This window comes from Rissa tridactyla, chromosome 3 (assembly GCF_028500815.1).
Source record: "Rissa tridactyla isolate bRisTri1 chromosome 3, bRisTri1.patW.cur.20221130, whole genome shotgun sequence".
In the NCBI taxonomy this organism is placed as follows: Eukaryota; Metazoa; Chordata; class Aves; order Charadriiformes; family Laridae; genus Rissa; species Rissa tridactyla.
The window spans coordinates 89,755,661-89,767,676 of record NC_071468.1 but is presented as its reverse complement, the minus strand read 5'-3'; positions in this window follow the sequence as shown (position 1 = coordinate 89,767,676).

The window sequence follows — 12,016 nt, the reverse complement described above, 5'->3', positions numbered from 1 at the left end:
TTTGCAATCCAGACTGAGACATAATCGCCTGAATAACTAATATACAGTCCTCTGATGCAAAATTCCTGCAAGAAGATGGTAAAACCATCCCTTTACTTGTTCATTTTGTAGCCTTTTTAAGTAAACAATGAAACTATTTTTATTTCTCCTCAAATAGCCCCTGGACTGTATTAGTGCCACATTTGTATCAGCAGTATCATGATATTCAGGATTTTTTCTTAGAAACATCATTTCACACTGACTGGTGGCAACCAAACAGTTTTATCTACTTTAGTGTTTGTTTCCAAAGCCTTTCCATCCAAACAGTATTTCTATAAAGTCTATCCTAGAATCAAAGGCAATGCATGCACAGGCAAACTAATACCTTTTATCTGAGGATCTGAATCAACTTTCTTTGATGACAAGCTTGCTCTTGGCATTAATGAAGGCAAGTATGGTCCCAAATTGGTCATTCACAGCACCAGTCAATGGCAGTTTAGTAAGAACAAGGACTGCATTATAAGGACAACATTTGGTATGATTCAAATCTTATGCAATATAGAAATAAGCTTAAGGCAAGATTGCTTTTGATGCCTTAGCCAGTCATTCCCATAGTGTGACTTGTCATAAATCTTCCTTGCAGAAAACTATGATAAAGAAGTAGAAGCAAAGGGAACATGCAAGTAATGGCTACATATGAGAGTGCTCACACCATGTGAAAATCAAACATAGGAAAATTTAATAACTCATATACTAAAATATACACCTGCTACATTAAGATTTTTCGTATTATCCTCAAGTTCTTGCCATTCAAACTTTTTTCTTTAATACAAAATATCTGCTTAAGGGCATTTTGGTTTAGTTTCCAAAATCAAAATAAAGTCTATCTTTAGGAAACATATTACTTAAGCACTCTGTTCCAGCATTCCCAGAAATCTACCCAGCTTCCTTCCTCAGTGCTCTGCATGCAGCTGCATATGTTAAGTTTCCTCACTTCTCAGTTAGCTCACGGGAGCTGTAGGCAAAAATGGCAGTACGTATTTTTTAAACTTGATATTCATTACCATTAAGATGCTTACACACCTCGCTGTGTAGCTACTTGATACTATTGTAACCCTTGTTTTTCCTCCCCCTTCTTTTATCAATCAACCTTTTTTTTACTTTGACCCTTACCCATTGCTTTGACCATTATCGTTATCTTCTAAATTAAAATGTGCCTTTATTTATACATGCAGGGGTGTAGCTCAGTTTTTGCATCTGAGGGAAAGTGATTAGCACAAGGACTGCAGTGAAAATCAGTTCAGCTTGTGGGAAACTACGTAAAGTTTTACTTGCTTCCTTTGCGAGTCGACATGTTGCCTAAGTATCTTGTTGGTTGGGTAACAGTTCTTCATGCATTTGGCTTCAGTTTCTAACCTTTAGGGCTTTGATGCTGTTGCCTGTACTTTTGCCAATGTTTTTAAAACAATAAAAAAACCTAGAACATCCAAAAACTAAATATAAAGCATGTTACTGATGTTTGCAAACTGCACTTGGCCTGTGCTTTGTGTCTTGTGAGTTTAGTAACTGTGCAAGTCTGAATTTATAATCTAAAGCATATAACTCTGACACTAAATAAGGAAAAAAAAGGTGCTCAAAGTTTTCAATGAAGTGTGGATGGACTTGCATATAGAAGTATTCCCTGAGCATAGTTACATAAATAGGCCAGTCTTGGTGTCGCTACAGAGGCACAGGCCTGGCTGATGTCAGATGGAAAAGTATTGGAATAATCATTGCAAACTGTACAGGAGATGATTTTATTGCCAGGAAGAATATTGCCAAGAAACTAAACTGTACGGTCAAAGAATAATTTTTATACTATTATGATATGTTTCATTGAGAAACATAGAGTTTTTTTCACTTGAATTCTATATACATCTCTGTCCTGCAGCAATCTTACAACCTATGGTAAACTATCACGTCACCTTTATTCAGGACAATAACATGGAAAGTTATTTATTGTGTGTTCAAAACCAGAATAAGAATGTCTACAAAAATTCAGAGAATAATGGGTATGAAACTGAATTCCACAAGCTGTAAGCTAAAAGGACACATCTTCAGCAGAAGAGAGATAACCCAAAAAAAGCCATGGAAAATGATGGTGTTACCATCAATACTTACCCACTTGCTAAAATTCTGTATGCCAGGTGAGCTACCAGTGGTCACTGACAGCACGCAAGAGAGCTGCTATGCTTGATAAAAATAGAATTTTAATCCCTCTTGAGGGTGTTATTGTTCTTCACCCCTGTTGTAAAACGTGGGAGTATCAGCTACTGAGCAGCTGCCATGTTCCAGCCTCCTAACAACTGGCTCTGTTTCCCTGATGAGTGAAGCGATCCCTAAATATGTACATACATATGTACATAGATATGGAGTTTGTATCTCTTTGGGAATTAGATCTTGAAATTTAATTGCAAGGTGTTATTTTACTGCTATAAACACCCACCAGTTTTCCCCAAACTACTCAGCCTTGGAACAATGGCACGTTGTTTTCAGGAAAAAAAATGCTTATTGAGCTTATTTTACATTTCCTAAAACCAGTTACACATGAACCTCAGCTGGATAGTGATGCGGAGGCAGCATGTGCTGGCTCGTTTATGAAAGAAGCTGGATTACTGATGATAGAATATTATATGCCTCTGTCCCACCAAATACGTGAAAGAATCCGTCAGGAGACTTTTATGAAAAACAACTTTTCTGTGATTAATTCTACAAATCAGTGTCATTACGTTTTTCTGACTGATGCTTTCTTGTTTTCTTGTTACTCCTACCGCTTGTGCCTTGAAGAGAAAAGGTGTCTCCTTCCATATACCAAATAAGTTAAGGGTCTTACCAACAGGTTAAGGTCTTTTCCACCTGACAAGGTGGTCTCACAGGATCTCTCCCATGTTAATGGCTGAGAAATCCCAGCACTTACAGGCACCACAGAACACCCAGCATTGACCTCACCATGCTCCTCAGGATGTAATGGCTGCAGCTGTAAATTAAAGGCATCCCCCTCTTATGGGGATCCCTTTATGTCAAGAATAGACTCACTATTTGTCATCATTTCCCAGTTCACAATGCCTAAAATAATGTGAGGGTTGTGCTGCATGCAGTCTGGCACAGCTGTGTTTTTCATAGCATGACACCAAGGATATGTGCTGCTCTACCACATGGGATAATGTGGGAGGAATGTCCTAGATGGAAGGAGTCAATCTTGGCGTGGGCTGCATCCAGGAACAGACCCTGGAACAAATTATCGTGTCAACTGTTTCTAGGTCTCCTTTTGGAAGGAAATAGCTAGCTCACTCCAGAGCGTATTCTGGGAGTAAACCAGAAAACAGCTAATGGCTAATGTGGATACATATGCACCCAACTTCACTTTCAGTCGGATCAGACTTTAGACCGCATTTGAATACTACTGAGAGAATAAAGACTCTTTTTCCTCACATTTTCCGGCTTTGAAATGGTTTTGTGACCTTTGTCTGTTTGATACTGCAAGAGGAGTAGCTCGGAGGAGCATAAACTGCACTTTGCTGTAAAAATAACGAGGCCTACAGTGGTTCTGTCTGTTTACAGATTAACACCCAGAAACACAGACCAACTGAGGAGGAATCCCTGCCTCTTATACCAACAGATATCACTGCTGAGGGTAACGTTCCCCTCTTCAGCTGGAATATTAGCCAATGTGGAAGAAAAGTTAAGGGCAAAAGTAACTTGGGCTTTGATGCAGGGTACTGAATATTTCGGTCTAGCTCTATATTTGACAGGGACCCGTCTCCAGAGAGCAGGGTGCATGGGTGCTGTCTTCTCAGCAGCCTGTCTTGTTCATCTGCTGAATTACGAACCAGCTGAGCATTTTTCAGCTTAGTCATCTCATTCCTGCAGATAATAATCAAGCCCAGAGGTCACCAATGCATGGGAGGGTCTCCCCTCCTGACACGCAAGACTGGCCAACGACTGCTGACAGAGCTGTAAGTGCTGTATCATTTGCTGTGGTGAAGCGAAGCAAAGCAAAGCAAATCCAAACGGGTCAGCAGCACAGGCAGGAAAGCCTGAACTTTACAGTAGAGTAAGCATTCTCTCCTTCGTACCTGCCTTCATGGCAATCCAGAGCTCTGGAAGGATTAAACAGATCTTTACCAATGGGCTGTCCTCAATGGCTACATTTACAGTCACATTTCTACTTTATCCCACGCTTCTCAGTTGAAGTTCTTCAGTCTTTGACCTTGAGGTGGGGACACACATTGGAGAAGACTCACTGGCACCCTCCCTCATGATAACGTCTCTGACACATGAGGAGCTCTCACAATTCAGGATCTCAGAAACAGGCTGTGACATTCCTTCTCTCCAGTGGGGAAAAATGCACATAGAAGATCAAAGAACTATGTTTTGAGAGGATGGGACTTGCACCATCGCACCAGCTCACCTCTGGGATGCTCACAGATTCCGCAGGTGGCTGCTCTAAGCACCTGAAACACCACCCTCCAAGCACCTCGTTCCTGGATCCAAACTTGACTCCCACACTCTTCCCCCTCATTAAACATACTTACCATCTCTGTGGGGCTTCACTCTGTTTATATCCTCTTCTAACACTCAGCTTCTGTGTCAGCCTTTGGCAAACCGCCCGCTGCTCCAGACCCAAACCCCCTTGATCACCAAGGCCTGGGCCAGCCTGATGCCCCAAGGTGTTTCATGCTCAGTAGTTGCCTGTTAGGATTTAATGACCACCTTGTCAGGCAGGTCTCGTCAAGCCAGCCTGGGCTGACAGAGAGGTATTCATGACACAGCAATTTTCATAGCAGTAACTCCATAATAACTTCATGGTCTGAGTTTACTGAGTTCATTAAACCAGCATGCTGGCCATGTTGGAAGCAAGATGTTAAGGATTATTTTGGCACACAGACCGGATTCTTAATCTCTATCATTTGTTTATGGTGACATCTATTCTTTTGCATTTCTTGCTTCTTAAAATCATCGACTGATAATGTAACTGTCTAAAAACACATAAGAGCTCAGGATACAAAAGTAAAGAATTTCATTTTAAGAGTTAATATATATAGCATGTAGTTTCAAGTCAGGCTGCCACCTCAGTTTTAGTAAGAATGATGTCCCATGACTGGAAACTCATTAAACACCCTTTTCATAGAAGCATGGAACTAAATCTATATCCCAGGGATACTTGTTCTCCATTTGATTTTATCTTAATGCTACAAGTGATTATCCAATATTAGAAGATATATGCTGTGCTATTTCTTTCAAATAAAGCTGTTTGTTCTAAAAATAAAAGGGACCCTGCTTTCCCTCAGATTATGCATTCTCCACATCAACTGCATGAAAATTTGTGGTTTGTTTATGAAGTTTAGGTGAAATACTGCATATGTTTTAAAAAATGGGATGAGAAGTTGACACTCTGGAAACTAATTTGTTTGTCGTGGAGAGAAATGCATCTTTGTCAAGCTTTCTAACCTGGGCAAAGCGGTGACTTAGTCTTTGACCTATTCTCTTTCAGGCAATAGATGTATATTATGGATTTCACATAACCTAGTTACGATGATCATGGATGGAGTGAAATAGGTTATGACTTCTAGGTAATGTACTTCGTACTACAGATCCTAGTTTTAATGGTGAAGATGGAAAATATTGACATAAAAAGATGCACTGTTAAAAGTTACTGTTTAGCATTTTTTTAATTATTTTTTTATTTTTTATTATTATTTTATTTTTAGTAACAGTTGAAAAGAAGCCAAACCACTGATTTGTCTGTTTAGCTGCAAGGGCTATGCAGTTTAGCTTTTACTCTGTTTCATCCTGAAAGATGTTTTATCAGCCTTGGTTAACAGCCCATTTTAGTTTGGGAGCTAAGTCTACGGCATCCCAAGTCAAACTCTGGACTCTGGATGTTGATGTTTCGTCTTGGCAAGCTATCTATTTATTTCATTTCCAGGCAAGCACACAAGGTTGAGGTAATAAGACCAATGAATCAATTTTCCTCATGAGATCTGAGCTATCATTTACACATGTGCTCTGGGCTTTTTTGATCTCAAACATTCAAAATCCACTCTTGCAAAAAACGAAAATTAAGAACATTTAATTTGCTTCTGGTGCTGTTGCTTCTTTCTTCCTTTCTTTTTGACGCATAGACCCAAGGAAAAAAACTAATGGCATGTTTTTGGATTTGGGATTAAAGCAACTATGAGGCACTGTGGACATGGTTTGTGCTTGTAATTTGTGGAATTTGTGGCTACATGGAAATTAAAATTTTTGCTTGGAAAGGCTGACAACAACTACAATATATTTAGTTAAAACACCAGATGTACCTACTTCTCAATTAAATGCTTAGACTGACATTCTTTAAAATGGAAAACACATGTTCTTTGTAATTCCAATATATCCACATCAGGGCCTCTTTCAGTGTGTTTTAAAAAGTCATGTCCTGATGGAACAGTGAATAAAAGGAAATTTCACCACCAGTAAAAGAGGTCAGATTAACAGGAGTTCAGTTGTAAGTGTTTTACATCACTGTCTTTCATACATAAGAAACCACCTGCAACTGTTCAGGATCCCAGGGAGTGTGCAGCGTACTCCACAGATTTGTCAGCTTCATGGTCCCTCTGAGTTCATCATGTGGCTGCTGTGCTGGAGAAGAGGAGAATTAATCCCAATCACAGTTTCCCAGTGCAGCACCCTGCGGAGATGCAGCTGACAACTCCTTTTCACCCACTCCTTGCATCTTGGGTCTCTATAAACCAAAGAATAGAATTGTTCGCAAATTTCTAAATCTTGAGTAAAAATACTAGAGAAGAAAAGTACAGCAAAATGTCCTTGTACAGGAACTACTTTCAGCTAAGGCAAGACAAGATAAAAGATGTTCAGTGCCCTGTCTGACCTCACCTCAGCCTGAAGTCTTGATCCATCTGGTATACGTGGCATCAGCAGTCTGTCTTCCAAATTTCACCTGATTCCTCTCAAAGTCGATGCTGAAACTCTCTCTGATCTGCGTGGTCGAGAACTGTGCCTTTCCTTACTCTGATTTAAGAAAGGGAGGATGCAGGCAGCCACGGACTTGGGTTAACTTGGGAATCCCAGCACCTAAAAATACATGAAATATTAAATTAGGTATGGCAGAAATAGAGGAATATGGTTTGGAATTTGGAACAGTATCTCGCTTACCTCTCGTATAGTGGACAAATTCACTCATTGTACAAAAGTACTCATTAACACACCCCTTTTTTCAAGAAAAAAAGTAAAAAGAGTGAGCTATAAATCAGAAAAAGCTCCAAATGATGATTTTAATCTTGAGCTTCTGCAATATCTCTAAGTTGGAAGTCATCAGTTTTGTCTTTATGTACGTGTAAAATCATACACTGCTTGAACATGTTTGTCCAACAGTGGATGAAAGCCGTATTTTAACACAATGTGGAGCACCGTAACTGAACTCATCTCCAGCACAGGTTTGATCTAAGCCATTTTTCATCAGTTTTGCCATTCTGAAAAGCAGCTGATGTTCCTTTTGACTGTCCTCATCAAGACATTTCTGAACTAACTGCAGCAATGTTTCTATGAGCAAAGGGTTGGCTGCAGTGGACGCACTGACCACTATCAAAAACCAAACACTGAACCTTCAATATGTCTTGGGGCTTCTCTTTGGGGCTGCAGCAAGTTAAAATTCTCACTAATGTTTGTGTATATTCCTGGGTGCAAGAAACTGAATCATTAGTTACACTACGGAAAACAAACTTAGAATTTCCTTGAGTAGCTTGGTTCATGTGACCTTGCTTGTATTTTCTTAGGAATTTTTCCTGGAAAGCTCGGGCATCCTAACCCTCTGCAATTTTAGTTTTTCTGATGGATTTGCTCCCAGAATAAGCTGTAGTTTTCAGATGGCTGGATGGAAAATTTTCTGTGAACCTGCACTCTTATTGCTGAAGCATCTGGCCCGTGAAGACTTTTCAACAGATCATCTGTTTGGGACTTCTCTGTTAGCTCGGAGCTGAAAGGAACGTTTATTTCTGTTTTTCATTTTAGCTACCTTGCCTCCCAGTTCAAGCCCTGTTTCAGACTCTCACTGCAGACTTCGCAGTGCCCTGTACTGAATACAAACCAAGATAATTCTCAGAGAAGGAATTCAATGCCTCAAGAGCCAATTTTATTAGACAGGAAACATTTGCCTATCAATATAATTATTGTTTCGTATTCCACAATGTCCTAGTACAAATATTTTGTTTGGAAATTTTTCAATTCATCTTGGAAACCATTCTAGTGATATCTCTTCAATTAGAAAGAAGTTACAGAACAATATTTCCTGGTTCATCCTGTTGCAAAGCAATTGCTACACACAATGCTAAGTCTGCTGAAATAGCAGCACTATGAAAGCACTGCCTGTGATCACTATAGATCCACAGATTTAAATTCAATCATGTACCTTCAAATGCTAACATAATTTTTACACATCAAACGAGACAGCGAAATTTTCATGGCATTTCCTCTAACCTTGTACACATAAAATAATTTTCTCTGAATTGGAAAAGGTTTTTGACTCATCTGCTCTCTGTCACCACACAGTGTTGTTGTTTTTTTTTTCTTTTTCAATACGTCACATTATTCAAAATTATGATTTTTATTATTTCATTGTGAACAGTCAGATCTGAGAACTTGTGAATGCCCTTTAAAATATGAGGCTCAAATACCCTTGAAAGCATGGATGTTAAAAATCATAGTGTGTGTTGCCATTTGAGAAGGATGTTCCTCAGGCAGAGAATGGCCCAGCTTCCACTTGATCTGCAGAATCATTTTGCAGTGCAAGCCCTGAAAATAATTCATGCTAGCAAGTTATTTCCTTCTAATCTGCCTTTGTCCTTGCTTCTAAGAATAATGAAAATGTAACATACTCATAAAAGTTAGTCAGATAAATGGAAATTAGACCTTTAGACTCCCACTGCAGTCAGTGTAATAAACTGGCAAGCAGAATTAATTTCACTGCATGATGCACAAATATCCTTTGATGGCAAAATGCAGATGCCAAACATTTACCATATCAAGCTATATGACACCTGAACGTGCTCAATCTGTCCCACCAATAGCCAGAAGACACATCACCATTTTTTTGGTAACACTGGGAAGCCATAAAACAGAGAATGTCTAAACCTGAACACCAATACAAATCATAATCTCATAATCATAAATGCTTTGCCTCCATATTTTATAATTCTCTACAATGTTTTGTATAGGAAACTTGTTTGGTAAGGGGACATTTCTTTTTCCTTTTTCTTTTTTTTTTGGGGGGGCAAGGCTTTGGTACTGCGAGATCATAAAGGAATAGCTGTAACTTGAAATAATATCTGCCATCTTATCCAACAGAGTTACACCAGTTTCTACAGCTGATAATCTGAATCATTGTTTGTCAACAAAAATTTACTTTTCATTACTGTCTAAAATGCTTCTAAATATACTTCAGTCATCTAATCAGAGGGTTGATTATTCCATGCCCTATGAATCAGGTAAGTGATCATGCATCAAGAATTAATAATTGAGAATAAGGAGGACTCAAAATCAACAATCCATGAGCAATTGATAGGAAGAAAATTGCTGAACCTACTCTGTGACATGTTGTGATTAATGCATTTGTATGTATAATAAGCTTTCAATTCTTTGTGAGTATAAACAAGCATAAATAACAGTAATTTATAATATAAACTCATTCCGGGGGCATGCTATCTGCTGAAGTGCTAAATGTATGCAAGAACATATATTGAAAGGGTAGACCTTTTATTTGAAACAAGGGTATGAACTATTTCTAGCAGTGGAAAACATTTCTTTTTATTATTTCTTTTAATTAGTGGTAACTATATATTCTTTTTCTACGAGGTGTTACTTCTTAACTTACAAAAACAGTTCAGGTGTTTCCTGCACTGGCATCAAGACAGTTTAAGAAAATCTCTGTGACTGGGTGTGCATCAGCAGGGCAGGCGGTCTGCTCCCCCACAGCCTGCCTTCGGTCATCACCTAAACCTTGTTTTTTCTGCATGTCTGCCAGTCCATGGCCTTCTCAGGACAAAATCACTGTGTCACTCTGCTTTTTGCCTTCCCTAGTGTCAGAAAGGCACATGAGGGCAAAACCATCTCAACTTCTGTCTCTGAAGTGTTGATTCTAAGCTTTTGCACTAGACGAGAAACATCATAAATTCCCCCCATTTGCTACTACTGATTTGCAGGGTAAATATAGCTGTGCAGCTGAGATGATCATATGTTAATTAACTATTTTTTTTTCCAGGCACATCAGATTTCGCCATGCCTTCCTGATCATTCAGTGTCCATTCTGTAGAATTAGCATGACGCTGAGGACACATAGAAAATTTTGTAAATCCTCTCAGTTCTGCAGAAAAATAAAACTACCTTTGCTGATCATGTCCTATGGCTAGCAGTATAATTTCACCATTTCAATGAAATCGTGGATGAAAGAGTCAACACAAGAGTCAATGCAAGAGTCACAAAAATAGGTAAGTCCCATCAGCTAACAACACTGAAGCAGTTAGAGGCAAATGATGACTCTGTATTTAATTCTTTTTTCTTTCTTCTTCATTTCTTTCTTTTGTAAATTTTGACCTCTTTTTTTTTCTTGTTTCTAATGGTCCTTCTGAGTTGCTTGTTTCCCTCTTGCAATCAGACACGGCTTATAAAATGCAAGGACTCAGAACCAACATTAGCGAAATCATCTAGGAGCAATTTAAATTACTGAAGACTTAAAATGATCACTTTCAACACTTACCTGGAGAGGAACAAGAGGTGTCAACAGAAAAGTGACATAAATCATACAGCGTTTTATTAGTCTGCATTTTTTACTGTGACTCAGGTTTAAATCAATTGGGGAGAATATTGAAATTATGGTCTAAAAGGAGAATCTTAAATTTTCCTTTTACCATCGTGCAGGGCACTGTGGAAAAGCAAGGTAACATAATATCTTAAACTATATCCCATATCTGGGGACACAGAAGAGGGATGAGTAAGAAGGAAGGGAAAGAAAAGTATATGAGGAATTTAGGAAACCCCATGCAAATTCTGCAGCTGACTGTAGCAGGCTGAACCTAATATTCCCGATACGGAAAACACGCCCACACACACCTGAACCACTACTTTAAACTGTAGGTGCTTCCACACTTGGAAATACTGCTGATTGCTTCTTTGCACAAGTATTTCTACCCAAGAACAGTGTGATCTTCTTAATCTGAACCCATGAAGAGTTAGTTGATCGGGACCAACTCCTTGCATATCTAAATAATTAAAATTTCAACTACTTAGCAGCAGAAACATTTAGTCAAACACACATACACACAAAAAAATGTGTAGGGTTATCTACCAAGGAAACTCAGTGGATACTTTGAACTATTTGACCAACTATTTAATTGAAAGCGATAGAGAGTTTAATGAGCACTGCACACTTGTAGACCTTCCCTTTCTCCTCAATGAGGTGGCAGAGAAGCACCAGTTGCATGTATTCTCCAAGTGCCCAAACCATTTGAAAGCCTGCTTCAGCACATCAAGACTCTGAAGCTGCAGAAAGCCTTCAAACCCAGCCAACGCAGATCTTGCGAGTGTTTTTCAGCACAAGATCTAACAACAACGTAGAATTACAACAGGGTCCAGGAATTTCTGGAAAACTGCTGGTTCTGCTTTTCTTCTTTAGTAGTTTAGGACTGGTGGGCACAGCAAATGACCACAACAGAAGCCACTAGCTGTGGGAAATCCTATACAAAATCCTGGGCAAGCAGAATATGATGAAGGGTGGAAAGATTCTTTTTTCCGGTATTTAGTTTGGTGGCAGTTTGGGGGATGAGCATATTTTGTCTGCATCAAAAAAGTATACGGAAGTACAAGAGCCTTGCCGAGATGTGATCTCATTTTAGCCTGCCCTACTTTAAGTAAAGAGATATAAGTGAAAAAATGTGTTCTTAATCACTTCCAAGTTAGAAAAAGAAGAGTGTAAATGTCAATAATTGTCTGAAAACACCTAATATGG